At 45.9% G+C, this 17,978-nt stretch overlaps 1 long non-coding RNA gene across 1 annotated transcript; it reads left to right on the plus strand.

Annotated features, from left to right (window-relative positions):
* Positions 1 to 454: 454 nt before the first annotated feature.
* On the plus strand, positions 455 to 1,038 carry LOC118476076 (uncharacterized). The gene is made up of 3 exons (XR_004855387.1): positions 455 to 481; positions 566 to 670; positions 763 to 1,038. It is a non-coding gene; the product is annotated as an uncharacterized lncRNA (long non-coding RNA).
* Positions 1,039 to 17,978: the final 16,940 nt, after the last annotated feature.

Consider the following 17,978-nt stretch of genomic DNA (forward strand, 5'->3'; position numbering starts at 1 on the left):
CTTAAAACGGTTCTTCAGGGATCCAAAGGCACGCTCAACAGTGACCCGTAGTTGTGAATGCCTTAAATTAAATAATTCCTTCTCATTTTCTGGCCTGTTATCATTACCCCACTCTTTTAAGTGGTATCAGACACCGCGAAAAGGTGGTAAGAACCCCGGTTTTGCACCATAACCACAATCAACGAGGTAATATTTTCCTACAATACCATGATGGCATGATAACATCGTTAGGCAATGATCTATCTTATGGTGGGTGCATATTTTAAGTGGAATCATTACAGAATATTACCTTCAGGTACAACGAGACCATTCTGCCTTTGTAAGGCATCGTCTAGAACGACGGCATCATGTGCCGAACCCTCCCAACCAGCTAGCACATATGTGAAGCGAAGGTCAAAGTCTACCGTGGCCATCACATTTTGGGTTGTGAAACTCTTTCTACCTCGAAAAGCTACCTCACGAGACTTGGGGACACTAGCTCGTATGTGTGTACCATCAATTGCGCCAATACAATTCTACATTATAATTTTGACTTGATGAGAAATAAGAATATCATTATGTGCAGGTCAAAAATAATTTTAGTGTGCCTAGACCATACCTCAAAGTAAGGATACCATCGAGGATTTCCAAGGATTTTGACTGAAGTTTCAAGAGATGGAGGCCTAATAAGGTCATCACGAAGTTCACCGATAGCACGAAGTACTAACTTAAAGTAGCGACTGACAGTTTCCCCTGATCTCTTGAATTTTTTTCCTACAACAGCATTCCTCTCGTTGTGACCAATTGTGTGAAGGAACATTGCTACTTGTTCCTCAACACAACAATGGATACTATCAGAAAGAAGGCTTCTTTGTTTCAGTGTATCACACAACAAAAAGAATGGTGCTCTCCTCAATCTTAGCATGCGCAAACAAATCGTATCATCTTTATGGTAAATACTAGAAAGGTAGTCATTTCGTTTCATTTCCATATCAATCATTGGGGCATATGAAATCCGTTTCCTTTTCATCTTCCTCCTCACAATCAGAATATAATAAAATGTAGCAGCGGCTAGAGCAACAACTTTAATAATTAAAGATCTTCTTATTTCATTTGCATCCATCTACATGAAGTTCAGAGAGCTTTAATACATAAAAAGACATACACACGATTGCATATGCATAATTTATAGTCTAGCTAAAAATACAGAATAGACCCAACCCAATACAGAATAGACAAGAAACAATACAGAAAAAAAGATGAAAATAAACATAACAGATTAGATTGTTACCTTACGCTGGTGATGAGAGAATTAAAGACCAAGATATGTGTAAAGAGAGAATTAAAGACCTGCAAGAGAAACAAGAAGAGAAGATTGGTAAGAAACTGAATAAGTTATGAATCAAGTTAATGTAAACTAAGCCAGAATGCTGCACAATCATTGCACCATAGACGACAATTTTATGATTCCACTGTGACATCACACACAACCAACCGAATGAACCAACCATTTGAGCCACCTAGCAGTACAAGAAAACAGACAACACAAGAAAACCGAATGAACCAACATAATTTATTGACTCTAATTTATTTGCCCCAAACAAGTAGAATGATTGTCCTCACTCTATCAGATGCTTCGATTTGCAGAATTAAAAAGCCAGATTAGACTTAATCCACTATGTGATAATGTGGCTAACTGAAAAGAAACCACTGCCCACTCTCAGGAATAGAAAATACAATCTCCAGGAACAAAAGTATACAGTCCACGAAGAACTCTCAGGAATGTGTTGTAGGTTAATCTTAATCCACTATATGATGATGTGGCTAACTGAAAAGAAACCACTGCCCACTGATGACTTGGGTTGAGATACCGAGAGTTGAAAAGAAACCACTGCCCACTGATGACTGTATACAGATCGGCTGGTTCCCGAAGGACTGTATGCAGATCGGACAGCGGCTGGGGTACCGGCGTGCATGAAGGACTGTATGCAGATCGGACAGCGGCTGGGGTACCGGCGTGCAGATCGGCTGGTTCAAGAAGGTGCTCGAGAAACAGAGTCGAGAAAGCAGGGCTCCCAGCTGCCGCGCCGGAACTGATGGCCGCCCGGGGAGGAAGAAGCGAGGGCGAGATCAAAGAGCAGGGAGAGGAGGTAGAGGATGGAGCTCATCAGTTGACGGAGACGAGGGGGGAAGACAACTGCTCCAGCTCCCGGTCCTGGCTCCGCTTTCCGTTGGGGATCGGAAGTCGGAATGAGGCGACGCTCTGCCTTGTTCACTCCGTGCGAATCCTGAGATGTGAATCCTGAGGTGCGACGCCTAGATCTGGTAGTGTGAGGAGCGGCGGTTAGGTGAGTACCTCGAGCCCGGCGGTCGCTGTCGTCGCCGCCGAGAGATCCCCTCAGAGTTTCCTCGCCGCCGCCCCTATGCGAGATGCGAACCGGAGTGAGCTCATCCGGTTGATTTGGAGGAATGAGTCGCTGCTAGGGTTCTGCTGTATTTTGGAATGAGTGGATGACGGATGGGTAGACTCCATGACGCTATCCAAACGATTTTGTAGGCTCGGATACAGGTTCGGATCACTCTGGATCCATGCCGTGCTGCAAACCAAACACGTTGTTAGAGTCTTAGGGTTGTAAAAAAGATAGACAAGTTCCTAATGGATGGGTGTATACAACAAACTCTAATTTTAGATGATAATCTGTAAAATCTCAACAACCAAATCATATCGTTGCTTTTTTTGCGCATGATTTTTCATCGCTTGTTGTAGCCAACGCGTTGGATGTCCACAGTTCACTTTTTTATTTTTCATTTGTTGATGTAGCCACCTCCCGACGCAGCTGGACATCCACCGATCCTTTTTTTTGCGTCGCTTGTTTACTTTTCTTCGTTGGCGCTCAGCACTGCAACAACTCAGGTGATTATCTTCTGCACTGCTTCCCTCCGGCTTGTCTTCTGCAAACCAATTTCCCGCCGAAAATGCTTTACGTTCCTGTAGTGCAGATAGCTCAAGAGACTGAAAGGCATTGAGCTTCCCTTGAGTTAGCAATGAGATAAAGTACTGCAAGAGTGGGGCGTTTGCCCAACTTGAATAGGAACACTTTGCAATTTTTAATAAGCAAAACAATTTAGTCAGGTTAAGGAGCCGATACTGGAAGCTGATTGATTGTATGTGTAAAGATCAATCCTGATAGAAAGAGAGGCATGTGATAAAATTAACCATTGCACTACAAAGCCCAACCTAATGGCAACAAACTCTATCTCTACCATAAATAGAATCATACCAAAAATATAGAAGCCCTATGGGGCTGTACAGATTTATCTCTAACAATAATAATAAGTCACCAGTAAGCATCGAAGGTTTCTCTTCCAGAGTACACAAAACTAATCACTTTAATCAACAAGGCCTGACAAAAAAAAACAGAATATACATGCACAAGGTTCAGTTACTAACCTAAACCTGCAATGTTGACTGAACCTGTGTATGACTGAACATGTGTTTTAGTGAGAGTACACTCAACATGTGCTGTTTGTAGACTGAACCGATGTTTCATTGTGCAGCCCTGCACTTAAAATTACACTGAACCTGGCCAATTCAGTGTCAAAGAACAATGTGATGCACAATTTCCTATCAAACAAATAGCAGGGAAATGCAAGAACAATCAAGTAACAATGGTAGCCATCAAACAAATAGCAGGGATATGCAAGAACAAGCAAGAACAATCAAGTAACAATTAAGAAAGATGATCCATGACCTTTAAACCATTACAAATTGCAACCAGTACAATATTATACCTAGATTTATTGTTGAACTAAAACAAGTTTCATGATAAACCAAATCCAAATTGATTATGGCCATATAATTACAGCAAATTTTGACAAATGTTAAGAAAGAGCTCCTGACTCCATCTGGAATCCTTTAACAGCATAGCAATTTTATTCAGGCTTCGCCTGCAAATTTTGACCGATTGTTGTCAGTTCAGCTGTGTTTGCCATTAACAACTACAGCAAATAAGAGTAGAATCATTTTACATCAGGAGAGCGTGAGCCAGATGGGCTCTGCTTCTTGGGGCTTGCTGCTTCACCATTTGCTGGCTACATTGACATTTTAGTAGATATAAAAATAGGCAACAAAATAACAAAAAATTATTATCAAAATGATGAAGGGAACTTACAGAAACATCAGGAGATTTCGATCTTGCTGGTGATCTGCAAAACGTTCCAGAAACAACTGATTCAATATCCAAAATGCAGCTTTAACAACTTGGTTCCAAAAGCCATGATGCTGCGTCGAAACAAAGCAATAAAAGCTCATTAAAATAGAAGCGTTCAGTTCCGTGCAAATGTAACATTGTTGTATAACAATGTCGACGGTGCATATATGAACTACAACAACCATCTGAAGTGTCCTGAGGTACGAAGAAAACTCATTCCCTAAGCATTGAACTCCAAGTGCATTCCTAGCCACTGTACCACAATAATCCAGATCACCAATCTTTAACGCTCCTATGTCCAGTATTCCAAACAATGCGCTTATGCCAAACTCTGATGTCAATTAGTTACAGGACATTAGGTAAAATAATGGGCTGATTTTAGCTTTTCATATCCATCATCAGCTTTCCAATGACCTTTGATGTATCACCAAGTGAAAATATATCAAGCTTTAGGTCCATCTGCACACATTTTACAATGAAGAATTGAGATCAACAAAGTGTATGACTTTAAAGAACAGATAAAAGTCACAAGAGAATAATCTCGATGTGTAAATCATTACCTTATTGGCCAAATGGTACAGAAACTGGGCAGTCAATGTCACTCCTGGTGGTACCTCGTCACTATCAAAAGGTTTACCAGTAGATATGGAGGGTAAACCAGAGCCAAGGGAATCCTCATGATGATTCGACAGGCTTGAGTCAGCAATTATGCCTTCAGAGGGCAAAACAAAAACCCTTGAGGAAATAGGAGAGAAAATCATCGGAAAGTGATGCACAACTACAAACAGTCTTCTCCCTCTTGCTTCTACCTGGCCCATTTCGTCATCAAAAAATCCCTTTTCGTTGGGCTAGACTCAGAATTAGAGCCATAATGCACCCCAGAACCCCACTTAGAATAATTATCAACGTCAGAGGTAAAATCACTCGCCTCTTTATGAATGTTTTCTTTATGTCTGTCTAAATTCTCAGATTTCTTAAGAAGCTCATCATGGTCCTGAATAAGTAAGGTTTCATATTCCCGAAACGCATCTGGCCCGAGTGGAGAATCAACATATGCTGAGTGTCCAATCTGCATTAAATTTCCCAAATGATTCAAGGTCCTTGCAAAAAAGAAGGCAGTATATCGATATAGTTTCAAGCACACTTTCAAAAACAAGATGAATAGCGATAGTACGATAAACAGTTATGTAGCATTTTTCTCAGTGATGCTGAAGTTATCGTGGATTACAAAGAAACCATATTCCTCAAGAATATAGTAAACAGTGAATAAGGTATTGTCATACATGGCCTGTTTGGTTGGTGGTGCCTAACCTTACTATACCTAATCTTAGGCAAACAGAAAGTGTGGCGAATCCGCTAGGAACATGCAACTATGCAAGTTGCTGCAAGACTATAACTGAGAAGATAAAATGATCAAACAGTTCAGATACAAGAAGTGCCGCCTACAGAATCTATTTGAATCTGACAAGAATATTTCTACTTTTCAAAAGAGAAGTAAGCAAAAAATTCGTAAATTCATCCAAATATACTATAGGGAAATATGTATGACAAGACATAAATTTTATGGCAGAATTCAGGCAATTCAAAAGCAATCTAGACTACACACATCATACTCTTGCAGGGATTAAGCACCTCTGAAATAGCTGTTAGTACAGTACAATGTGAGATGGTTCCATGGTTGCTCAGGCATCGCAAAATATACCGATGTGCATCACTGAGAAGGCGTGATATCAGTACTATGATCTTCCTTGGTGGATTAGAAAAACTTGATTGCCAGTCAGCTGCCTGCAATACACAAGGTAAAACAGGTGATCAGGTAAAGAGCAAAGCATGGCCATGTGCCTTATTTCATTTTTTTATCGCAGCAAAATCACAGAAAGCCTGGTTATTATTATGCATAAAAGCGGAAAATGAATTTGCAGGCAAAATTCAACCGGAAAGGTATTAAACTTGGGGCTTATCATGCATCAGAAGTACTGATGCAAACAAATATGTGGATTAAGGACAACATGCAACAGACAAAATGAAGTTAAAGAAAACAAACATTACAAAACAGCAAGAACAACCTACGGTAGGGAGGCGACCAAGTGAGATTAGCGCGCAAGTGAGATCGAGGATCAACTAACTGGGGTTGTGCTTGCTTACTTGTGCTCCTCCTCCGTCCAGGGGATGCCCTTCTTGCGCTCGTGGTCTGGCCCGCGCTCGCGCTTGCCGCCGCCAACCACGTGGCAGGAGCGCTTAAAGCCCGCCCCGCCGACGTCGCCGTCCCACTCGAACGTGAACCCAGCGGCCCACTGCGATGCGCCACCGCCGCAGCCGCCGTAGCGGGGGAAGGGCACGAAGCCGGCCTCGATGGAGCCGACAGCGACCTCCAGGTCGTCGTAGTGCGCCGCGACGTCGGCCACCGTCCTCCCGGGCAGCACCGCGGCCACGCGCTCCCACCGGTCCGCCGCGCGGAGATGGACGAGCAGCATCCCGGCGCCCAGAATGAGCGGCTCGCCGGCCTCCGAGTCCGAGCGACCTGCGAGGCACGGGCCATACGAGGAAAGCAGTTACACTCGGCGAGGTGTGCGTGCGGCGAGAGAGCTCACCGGGGTCGGCCAGATCTCTTTGCCGGGACTGCGGTGGGGCGGGGGAAGAGGGTTCGCCGATGAACGGAGCCGGGCGCGGGGTGCTGCTACGACGACGTCGAGGATGAGGAGGAGGAAGAGGAGCCGCGGGCGGGAGAGGGGGGCGCTGGATCCGCGAGCGATCCGCCGCGCGGAGATGGACGAGCAGCATCCCGGCGCCTAGCACGAGCGGCTCGCCGGCCTCCAAGTCCGAGCGACCTGCGAGGCACGGGCCATACGAGGAAAGCGGTTACACTCGGCGAGGTGTGCGCGCGGCGAGAGAGCTCACCAGGGTCGGTCGCGAGGTGTGCGCGCGGCGAGAGAGCTCACCAGGGACGGCCAGATCTCTTGGCCGGGACTGCGGTGGGGCGGGGGAAGAGGGTTCGCCGACGAACGGAGCCGGGCGCGAGGTGCTGCTACGGCGACGTCGAGGATGAGGATGAGGATGAGGAGGAGGAGCCGTGGGGGGGGGGGGGGGGGGGGTCGTGCGCGGGTTTCGCGGCGTGGGCTGGTGAGGGCGGGGGCAGTCTACACTTTGCTCTTAATAGTTGTAGAGACTTATGGAGTGTTAACTTTCTAGGGATTATGTTCCTTTATTTCATTTTATTTTATGGGTGTATATTTTCTATGGACCCTCTATTTTATTACATTTTAGTCTATAAAATAAAGTTTTAGTTTTCGTATTTGGCAATTTAAAGACTAAAATAAAATAAAATAGGAAATTAAAAATTAGTTCCTAGAAACCAAACATCAATTGTTTTAGTATCTAAATTGTCAAATATCGAAACCAAAAATCTATTTTAATTTTCGTATTCGGTAGTTTATAGATTAAATGAAATAAAATAGATGCACTAAAAGTTAGTCACTAGAAACCAAACAGTCCCTTAGATATTCTCATGATGAGATAAAACATTTTTGTATTCTATGTCTTGGATAATGTGCTGCATCACACAATCTCCAATTATCAACCTTATGTTGCATTTTTCTTGGATAGTGTGCACTAACCAGATTCTAAAAAATATGTTGGTTCCAAACGTTGCCTTACTCATATTCATATCTCTTTTCAAACTTAATTTTATAAACAGTACAAAACAATATTTTATACGACCATATGTATAGGTATACATTCGGGCCGCCCGGTCCAAGCCCGAAAAAGCCTGCATTCTTTGAATTTCGGGTCGGCCCGGCCCGCCCCGTTTGAATTTCGAGTCGGGCCAGGCCAAGCCCTCGGCCCACGGCCCGGCCCGTAATTGCTTAAACGTGCTGGGCTCATTTCGGACGGCCCGAAATTATAAAAGCCCAAAATTCACATTAGGCCCGAAATTCAATTTTTGGCCCGAAATTCAAAACAAATTTAATAAAACAAATAAAAGATAAGACAAATAAATTTGATCAAAAGCAAACTTAATATTTGTATTAAGTTACTAGAGCTATGAAATGACTACCTCGTTTACAAATCATTTTTGTTAGAAAGTGTTGGGGGCCTTCGTCCTCCGAAGGTCCTCAAAAACATGATTTGACAATGTTTTCCAAGTGGATTATGTGAACAGGTACCTTCGGACTCAGAATTACGAACATGAAGTGCGGTCAGGACGAAGCCTGAACCAGACGAAGGACGGGCTGATTACCAAGCTCCACGAAGGATGGTGCACAGCCGAAGCTGTGCGCAGGGAAGCTTCGTCGCGATAGCAGAGAGGGGAACCGACTTAAAGATGAAAAGACTACGTGGGCCTTGTCAGATTTCCATAAGTCATTGACAAATGTAATGGACATAAATGTAATTTTACGTGGGCTGCGTCCCGCGTCTATAAATAGATGAACAGTACTCCCGTACTGTTCACGCTGACTTGGCATTTGCTTTTGCGTCACGCTTGTACTTTTTACCTTCTCTCAGGACCGAAGGTACATCTGTAATTTGAAATCATTTCTATTTTTCCATGTTAATAAAATAGAAATGATTCTATGATGATGCTTATATTATATTTCATGCTTTATATGAATCCTTCGTCATTACTTGTTATGTTTACGAAGGTATGTCTCTTATGACCTTCGTCCGAAACTCATTATTTCCCGAAGGGACATAATGCTTCGAAGGACGAAGGACTTTAACACTTAACACTTTTTATGTTGCCTTGTTCTTAACTCTTAGCATTTGAGAACAAGTCCCCAACATTGGCGCCCACCTCCGGTGAACTCACTTCCATTTCCTGAGCTTTTCGACACCTTCGGCAAGCATCAGCTTCGTCATGCCGCCGAAGAAGGCTTCAGCACCAGGGGCTGGCACGCTGCAGCCGCTGGACCCCAATCAAGACGTCCTTTCTCTCAGAGAGGCACGAAGCCAGAAGAGGAAGGCTACCAGTCCAACACATCCGGAGGATGATCTAGATCAGGAGATTCAGAATCTGGAAATCCTTCAGCAGCAGGTTCAACGCAGGAAGGAGAAGATGGCCAGGCTAGCTGAACTGCAGAGGCAGATAGATGAAGCCTCTGAAGAAGTTCGTCATCTTGCTCAGGATGAGCAACACCGAAGGCCTCAGCATCAAGACCTTCATCAGGAGGGCTTTCACAACGAAGACGACTGGTATGACAATTTCCATCGTGGGAATTTTGTTTTTGATGATGCTTCTCCCCTGTCCGCTGAGTTACAGGCTACACCTTGGCCTCCGTCCTACAAGCCGCCTCAGCTCCCCGTATTTGATGGCCATTCAGACCCGAAGCAGTTCTTGATGAGCTACGAAGCAACAATGTCTTCGTACGGTGGCAATGCTTCAGTCATGGCCAAATCTTTCGTTATGGCTGTCAGAAGTGTTGCTCAAACCTGGTATTCCTCCCTTCGACCAGGAACGATCACTTCATGGCAGAAGCTGAAGGATTTGTTGTTAACCAGTTTTCAAGGATTTCAGACGAAGCCGGTCACTGCTCAGGCTCTATTCCAGTGCACTCAGGACCACGAAGAATACCTTCAGGCATATGTCCGAAGGTTCTTGCGTTTGAGGGCACAGGCACCAACGGTGCCCAATGAAATTGTCATTGAGGCCATGATCAAGGGGCTTCGGCCAGGTCCGTCAGCTCAGTACTTCGCCAGAAAGCCTCCTCAAACTTTGGAGAAGCTTCTCCAGAAAATGGACGAATACATTCGGGCCGACAATGACTTTCGCCAAAGAAGGGAGGAGGCTTTCAGATTTTCTGAAATGACCAGGGGCTTCGGAGGGAGGTTTTACCCGAGGCATGTGAGATCAATTCACAATTCTACGCAAAATGATGACAGAGGAAGCCAACAGCAAAGGCCACAATGCTCCTCGTAGGCTTCTGGACAACAGCAAAGCTCCTTCCGGCCACCAGCTCCAAGAGGCAGAGGCGCCAGGGGCTTCGGAGGAAGATTTGGCGATCAACCAAGAAGAATCTTTTGCTTATTCTGCGGTGAGAACAAAGGCCATACTACCAGGATGTGCCATGTTACTATACAGAAGCAAAAGGAAATAGCTGAAGCAGCAGCACAACAAGCCCAGCCGAAGCAGGTCATGCATACAGCTTCATATCATTCGCCCTACATCCCAGAGTATGTGGGCAACCATCCTGCAGTCTCTGCTGCTTCGGCAAGTCAGCCTTCAGCTTCCTGGCAACAGCCTCCGCCTCCACCTCCGTTGCAACAAGGTCAGCAGCCAGAAGGGAGCCAATATGCTCCACATCAAAGGGACTTCAGAGAACAGTCCGAAGCTCGCACGGTCAACAGCACCGTGCCAGAATCAAAGCACATCTATTGACAAATATCCTACCTTAATAGCAATCTTTTTCATTCAGTTTTATTTTCTGCAATAAAGGACATTGTTCAGGTTTTCATGTAATTAGTTTCGTTGATTCCTACAAGAAAAATATGTTTTCTTCACAGGTTTGTGATAATAAAAAGGACCTTCGGACTACCGAAAATCCTTCGAAGCAACAAAAAGTCGTTCTAAGGAACGCAGAGTAAGCCTGACGAAGTCACAAAAAGTCGTTCCGAAGGGAGCGCAGTGTAAGTTTTCTGCTCCAAAGTCGTTCCAAAAGGAATGCAGAGCATACAGCGAAAAGTCAACGCTGATACCGCCTAAGTAAAAGGCGAAGAAGCTCCAAAGACGTTCCTAAGGGAATGCAGAGCTTATACCGCCTAAGTAAAAGGCGAAGAAGCTCCAAAGACGTTCCTAAGGGAATGCAGAGCTTATTCCGCCTAAGTAAAAGGCGAAGAAGCTCCAAAGACGTTCCTAAGGGAATGCAGAGCTTACAGCGAAGAATCAGTGCTGATACAAAAATATTGTGTGGGGATATGTGTGTATCTTTCGGAACAAATGTCATCTACGTAGCATAACATCATCACATCATTTTGCATAGCATAAGCATCATACATCATGTTGCATATGGCACAAGAAGGGGACACAATATTGATCTTCGGAAGTATGATTTGAAAGAGTGAAAATCGTGGTCACAAGAAGGGGACACAATATTGATCTTCGGAAGTATGATCTGAAAGAGTGAAAATCGTGGTCACAAGGAGACACAATCTTCATCTTCGAAGTATAGCTTCGAGAATTTTTTTTTACGAAGCTTGGATATTCTTCACGAAGCATGAAAAGAAGGGAAGGTGTTTTTTCGCCAGACTCAAAAACGGTACGTGTGTAAATTTTCATGCATCGTAAAGAATTGAGTAGCAAAAATAGATATATTACATTCGGGGTTACAAAGTGTTACATTATATTACATTTCCGAGGTTTTTTACAAAAATGTTTAATCCTCTCTCAAAACGACTTCTGCAGCTTCATTCAGAAGCCGATTGACGACTTCGTCCATAATATCTTCGGCCATCTTTTTAATTTCGTCGTCCCCCTTCGGCTGAGGGCCCGAAGGCGCTTTAGTAGGATCTGAAGCAAGACACGACTACATTACTATTACAAATCGCAAACAGATCTTAAAAGCCTAAAGATTACAACACGGTAAAAACTATTATTTAGTACCTAATTGACCTTCGGACTCTGTGCTCTTTTTAGCAGCCTTAGCCACTTCTCTAGCATCATGGACGCCCTTTTCACTTCTCTGAATAATTTCTCTTGCCATTTCTCGGCCACCGTTATCCCAGATATCAGTAAAAAACTTTCCACCAATTATGCTAGCTTCGGCCGAAGGGTCTTTTGTATCTTCAAAGGACAAAGCAGCTTCGGACTGTGCTAAAATTTTCACATGCTCACAGCCCTTCTTCTCTAAAATGGTGGCAATCCCTCTGGCGCCAGAGAAGGCACATATATCTCCTCGGCTATTTAAAATTTCTTCGAAGGCTTCAGCTTCGTGGTCAATCCATTCAATGACACTTTCGGGATTGCCCCTCAAAAAATTTTCTTCACTTGAGAATGCGCCGACTTTGGCGAAGCTAGCCTTTAATTTTTTAACACAATCTACAGATTTATTGTAGCATTTCTTTTTGGACGAACGAAGCTCTTCAACAGTCACTTCTAGATGATCTGCCCATTGATCGCTGAGTTCACGCTTTGTTTCTTCAAGTATACGTTCTTCTTTGGCTCTGGCCAGTTGTTTCCGAAGGTCTTCAATTTCGCGTTTCTGAGCTTCAGCTTGACTTTTGAAAGCAGCTTCGTCCTCCTTTATTTTATCTATCAATGAGTATAATATTTTGTCTTTTTCGAGACCTTCGTTCCTCAGTTCAATTACTTCGGAACGAAGGTTGCTCAGGGCTATAGTACATCCTTCGTCCTCAGCATCTTTCTGTGCTCTGAGGGCATTGCTGAGTATCAGGCCCTGCAGACAGGAATATGTCTGTGTCAATAGTTTTAAACAAACGAAAAATTTTGAATTCAACAAAAATATAAGAATTCCATTTGTCGCACCTTTAAACTGTTGTAAGCTAGGCTGTCAGCCAGATCGTTCTTTGACAGCACCGAAAGTCCGTCTTCTAAAGTTGGAAATCCGAAGCTTCTGCTCATCTCCCGACAGACAGAAATTTCCTTGCTGTCGGGGAGGCAATACAAGAAATCTTCTTCTCCACTGCCATTAAATATCAACGCCCCCTTTGGATATTTCAACTTTTGGGCATAGTGTTGAGCCTCTTGTTCTTCTTTTTCTGTTAATTTTTTCCCCGAAGCATGACGAAAAATATAATCACGAATTTTGGATGCTTCGGGGGTAACAACACCAGTTCCTTCAGCAAAAGTTGGCTTTGTTATTTTTTCTGCCTCACTTTCCAAGGTTTTTGCCTTTGAGGGCTCTGAGGGCCCAGCTTCGGCTTCAGTATCTTGCTCTGGAGCTTTAGAACCCGAAGCTTCGACTGTTGTTTCAGGAGTGACGGCAGCCTTCTTCGGAGGGGTGCTTGAAGATTTGATCGTTTCCAGCACATCTAGCACATTAGCCATTCTCCTTCTTTTCGGAGTCACTGCTGGCACTTTTTGATTACTTACTGTTTCAATGTTTGCCACAGGACTCAAAACTTCTGATGTTTTGGAGTCCTCGGTTGCTTCCTGTAACGCCCCGAATTTTGCAGTTGAATTTTTTCTTTTCTTTACTCGCCAAAATTCGGGCGTTACCTTTTCCTTTTCTTTTTCCCTCGCTAAACCTTGACCTTTTCCAAAGTTCTAGCGGGATTCGGTTTGGAATTCCCGTACGTATAAAAACCCTAAATGCTTTATGTTGTTTGATGCACCATGCCGAACCTTGCATTTCTTTTGATTGCTTTGAAAGTGCAAATGCATTCATGTAGAAAGATCGGATTTCGAAAATGTTTTCTTTCTCTTTACTTTCTCTTTTCTCTCTCTTTCTCTCTCCTTTTTTTTTTCCTCTCTCTCCCGCGCCGTGGGCCGACCCCGGCCGGCCCAGCCGCCCCCCTGGCGCCCCCCCCTTGGGCCCAATAGGCCCAGCCGCCCCCCCCTTTTTCCCTTATCCCCTAACCCTCTCCCTCTCCCCCCTCATTTTCTCCCTCCCCACCCAAGCCGCCGCCCCCTACCCGCCCCCTGCCCTAGCCGCCGCCCCTGCCTAGGCCGCCGCCCCTCCCCGTCGCCGTTCGGCCGCCCCGCTCGGCTGCCCCGTCCCCGTCGCCGGTGAGCTTCCCCCCTCCCCCTCTCCTCCCTTCCCCATCCCCTCCCCCCCTTTCCCCATGGCCGGTTCGGCCGCCTCCCCGCCCCCCGGCTCGGCCGCCCCCTGCGCCGCCCCGCCCCCCGGCTCGGCCGCCCCCTGCGCCGCCCCCGCCCCCCGGTTCGGCCGCCCCTGCGCCCAGCGGCTCGGCCGCCCCGCCCCCTGCTCGGCCGCCCCCCTGCGCCGCCCGCGCCCGCGCCCCGCCTAGGGCCGGTTCAACCGCCCTAGGGCCGGTTCAACCGCCCCCCCCCCCTCTGTTTTTTTTATTTTTTTTATTTTATTTTATTTACTTTCTGTGATCATAATTACTGTATTTTAAGTAGGCTAATCACTGTTCATGCTATGGGAAAATAGGAAGTTTAATTTGAAATTCCGTTATGTTATTGATTCACGTAGTTAATTGTTTACCCTGTGCAATGTTGATCAACTAAAAGTGATTAGGTTTCCATTAGTAGATATAAATATGTATAACAGAAATTCTTTTGTTAAGAACCAATTGTGTCATTAGTGCATAAGATTTAACCCCCCCTGCGAGACCTTTCCCGTTTCTTTCTAACCACAACAAATGCGTTATCGAATGTCATACTTGATGCATATTCGCTTTATTTGTTATCTTGTATGGTGTACTGTTCTTTTGTATTAAATATGTGGATGTATGTATGTATGTTTGCGCTCGCATAGAGAACGATCCGGTCGAAGAGCCCGAGGAATTCGCAGGAGAAGCCCCTGAGCAGCAGTCGTTTGGTGGAGGCAAGTGTCCTTTGACCTATCTATGTCCTATTCATTCTTTAATTCACCTCCCGCATTACACATTTATACCTAAGGATTGACTAGCTTTTGTTATCCATGTCCTTGTTTACCTATTTGGGTCGGATTATTACTACTTAGTCTGATGCTATTGCTCAACTCTAATCAATGAACATGATGTGATTATCTATGATACGCTGTTTTCCCGTTCTTCTTTATGATATACTTGTGGTTTTCAAGGGGACTCGAGCGGTTTCTCGAGTGCCTCTCCGTAAGGACCTGTTCTATGGATGACCGCCCGGGAAAACAGTGCAACCATGAGGGTGGAATGGGGTGCCCTTAGCTGAATAATTAGAGGATCCGGGGTGTAGTTCACTTAGCCGTCGTGCCGTCAATGGGGCTCGGTGTATGCGGCTCGCTCTGCCAAGGTTGATTTGTCCCTTGGGGAGGAGTGCGGTGCATTTAGGAAACCTAACGGGTGGCTACAGCCCCGGGGAATCTTTGTAAAGGCTTCGTAGTGAATCCCTGGCCATTCACCTCGGGAGTGAATAAGGGTCTTGCAAGCCCGGGCCAGAGAGGGAATCACGGCTTGTGGGTAAAGTGCACAACCTCTGCAGAGTGTTATGAAACTGATATATCAGCCGTGCTCGCGGTTATGAGCGGCCAAGGGAGCTCCAGAGATTAGTGATACTTGATCAGAGACATTGTGGTACAGGTGGTTATGAGATTGATGGTTCCGGTTATGATTATGGTGCTGGTAAGTGGTATTCTTTCCGTTTGGAAAGGATACATTGGGTTAATAACTTGGGTTAATGCTAAAACTTGGCTTTCTACTAGTAAATAATAATCTGACCAACTAAAAGCAACTGCTTGACTTATCCCCACATAAAGCTAGTCCACTACAGCCAAACAGGATACTTGCTGAGTATGTTGATGTGTACTCACCCTTGCTCTACACACCAAACCCCCCCCCAGGTTGTCAGCATTGCAACCACTGCTCAGGCGAAGATGAAGCTGTGGAAGGAGACTTCCAGGAGTTCCAAGATTACGACGAGTTCTAGGTGTGGGTTAGCGGCAACCCCCAGTCGGCTGCCTGTGAAGGCCGCGTTATCTACGTTTCTTTTCCGCACTTTGATTTATTGTAAGAACTATATGGACGTCTCAGACGTATGATGTAATCAACTATTTCCCTTATTAATACTATTTTGAGCACTGTGTGATGATGTCCATATTATGTAACTGCTGTGTACGTGAATAACTGATCCTGGCACGTACATGGTTCGCATTCGGTTTGCCTTCTAAAACCGGGTGTGACATAAGTGGTATCAGAGCCGTGCTGACTGTAGGACCGCTAACCTAGAGTAGAATGGTCGTTCTAAGGATTATAGACCTCTGTCTCTTCCTTGACTTTGATATCCCTTCAAAAGTTGGTCCTACTGACCAAACCTATGTTCTACTATATATTATACCTTGCTAAAAATTGTGTTTTATTCTGATCCTTCATTTACCTATTACTTGCTGGTCATATTAATTCTATTCTCACCCTTTTGCTTGCGATGTCTTTTGTAGATGGCTCGACTTAGACACACTGCACGAAAGTCAGTCATCCCCTTCTTACCTTCCCGCCTTGCTGAGCGTCCGCTTCGCCGTCCCGTGGCCGGACAGTCCAGCCACTTGGAGAGACTACACCACCGCCTGCGTGAGGAGCAGGAGCGTCGACGACAGGAGCAGCAGAGCTCTTCCTTCTCGCTCCACCAGGAGATAGAGTCTGTGAGGAGCTGCTCCCCTGTGCTTTCTCTGGAGCCGCCCCCTGCACCACCACTGGGCGTCCCAGCTTCTGGAGTAGCTGCTGGAGGAGACCCAGACGACGGAGGAGGCGACGACAGCTCGAGCCACGACACCGACTTCTCTGCTAATCCTGAGCCGGAAGGATGGGTTGCTCGACCCATCACTCGCGACGCTGCTCGCGGGTGTCACTTCCATGATGCGCTCGACACCCTGCTACGTCGGGCATTTGACCGGCATACTTGGTCCGTCGAGTATCGCTGTGTGGTCTACCAGCATAGTCGCGGGGTCTACCCGGACCGCTGGGAGGCGACTTGCTTGGTGCGCTGCCCGGAGGACAGTCTCCAGGGTGCGGAGGCCTGTTCAGAGCACTATTCTATCTCTGAGCGGGACTCAGCTGAGGCAGCCATGCAAGATGCTGCACGGCGTGCGCTTTCGCACTACCGCTCGGTTTTCGGTGGGGCAGCTGACGGTCTTGACCTGAAGTATTACCCCCGCCGTTCATCTGGCAGCACAGGAGGCGTGATTGTCTCACCTGTCGGTGAGGGCAATCCTAGGTTGAGCAGCACAGTCAACCTAGCCGCCGTGCTAAACACGGAGCTGGACCATGCACTAGACGAGCTGAGTAGGGCTCGTGCTGAGATCGCCCTGCTGCGGGCTGAGCGCGCGGAACGTCGTTTTCTGGATGGTGGATCCCCCGCTCCCGTTGGGACTCAGCACCCGTACCGCTCACCTCAGCATGGACACCAGTCTTATGGCAATCCCGCCTGCAAGACCAAGATAAATCTAGAACCATAGATCGTTAGAGTTGGATCTTGTAATTAATACGAAATAAATATATACATAGAAGCTTCAGTCTTAGCGTTAGTCTCGGTCTTAGTTAGTTTTAGTTAGACAGGGTAGTTTGCTATATCCTGTGCATTTATGCTTGTCATGATGAACTATGTTTGGTTTGGATCTTTGTAATGATTGTCACCAGAGTGTGGGTATCCCCTGCATTTTGGTTTACATACTATGTCAATAAAGTTAGTTATATAGTTGGGAAACCCATTATTCTCCTTTCCTCTTTATCTGAGAAGCTGTGTGGTCTGTGTTGGAGATCAGTGAAGATGCTCATCTGTTCAGTGCTGTTGGAGAATTCTATACTCTTTTCTTATGCTGCAAGCTTTGCCAGATCAGTTCTGATGTGTGGTTGCGTTCTGCAGATGTCAGAGAACAGGCGTAGAGGAGGAAGGCGTGCTCAGCAGGAGCGAGCCGCTCCGCAGGATGAGGTGCCCCAGCAGCAGCACCTGCCGCCCCCGCCCCCGATGTCGATTGAGCAGATGTTTCTGATGCAGACTCAGGCAGTTCAAGCCATCGGTCAGACTTTGGCCGCCATTCAGCAGCAGCAGCAGCAGCAGCAGCAAGCACCACCCCAGCCTCAGATGCCTCAGATGCCTAGAGACAAGCGTGCTGAATTCATGAGAGGTCATCCACCAACGTTCGCTCATTCTTCTGACCCCATGGATGCTGAAGATTGGCTGCGCACTGTGGAGCGGGAGTT

This window comes from Zea mays, chromosome 1 (genome assembly GCF_902167145.1).
Source record: "Zea mays cultivar B73 chromosome 1, Zm-B73-REFERENCE-NAM-5.0, whole genome shotgun sequence".
In the NCBI taxonomy this organism is placed as follows: domain Eukaryota; kingdom Viridiplantae; phylum Streptophyta; class Magnoliopsida; order Poales; family Poaceae; genus Zea; species Zea mays.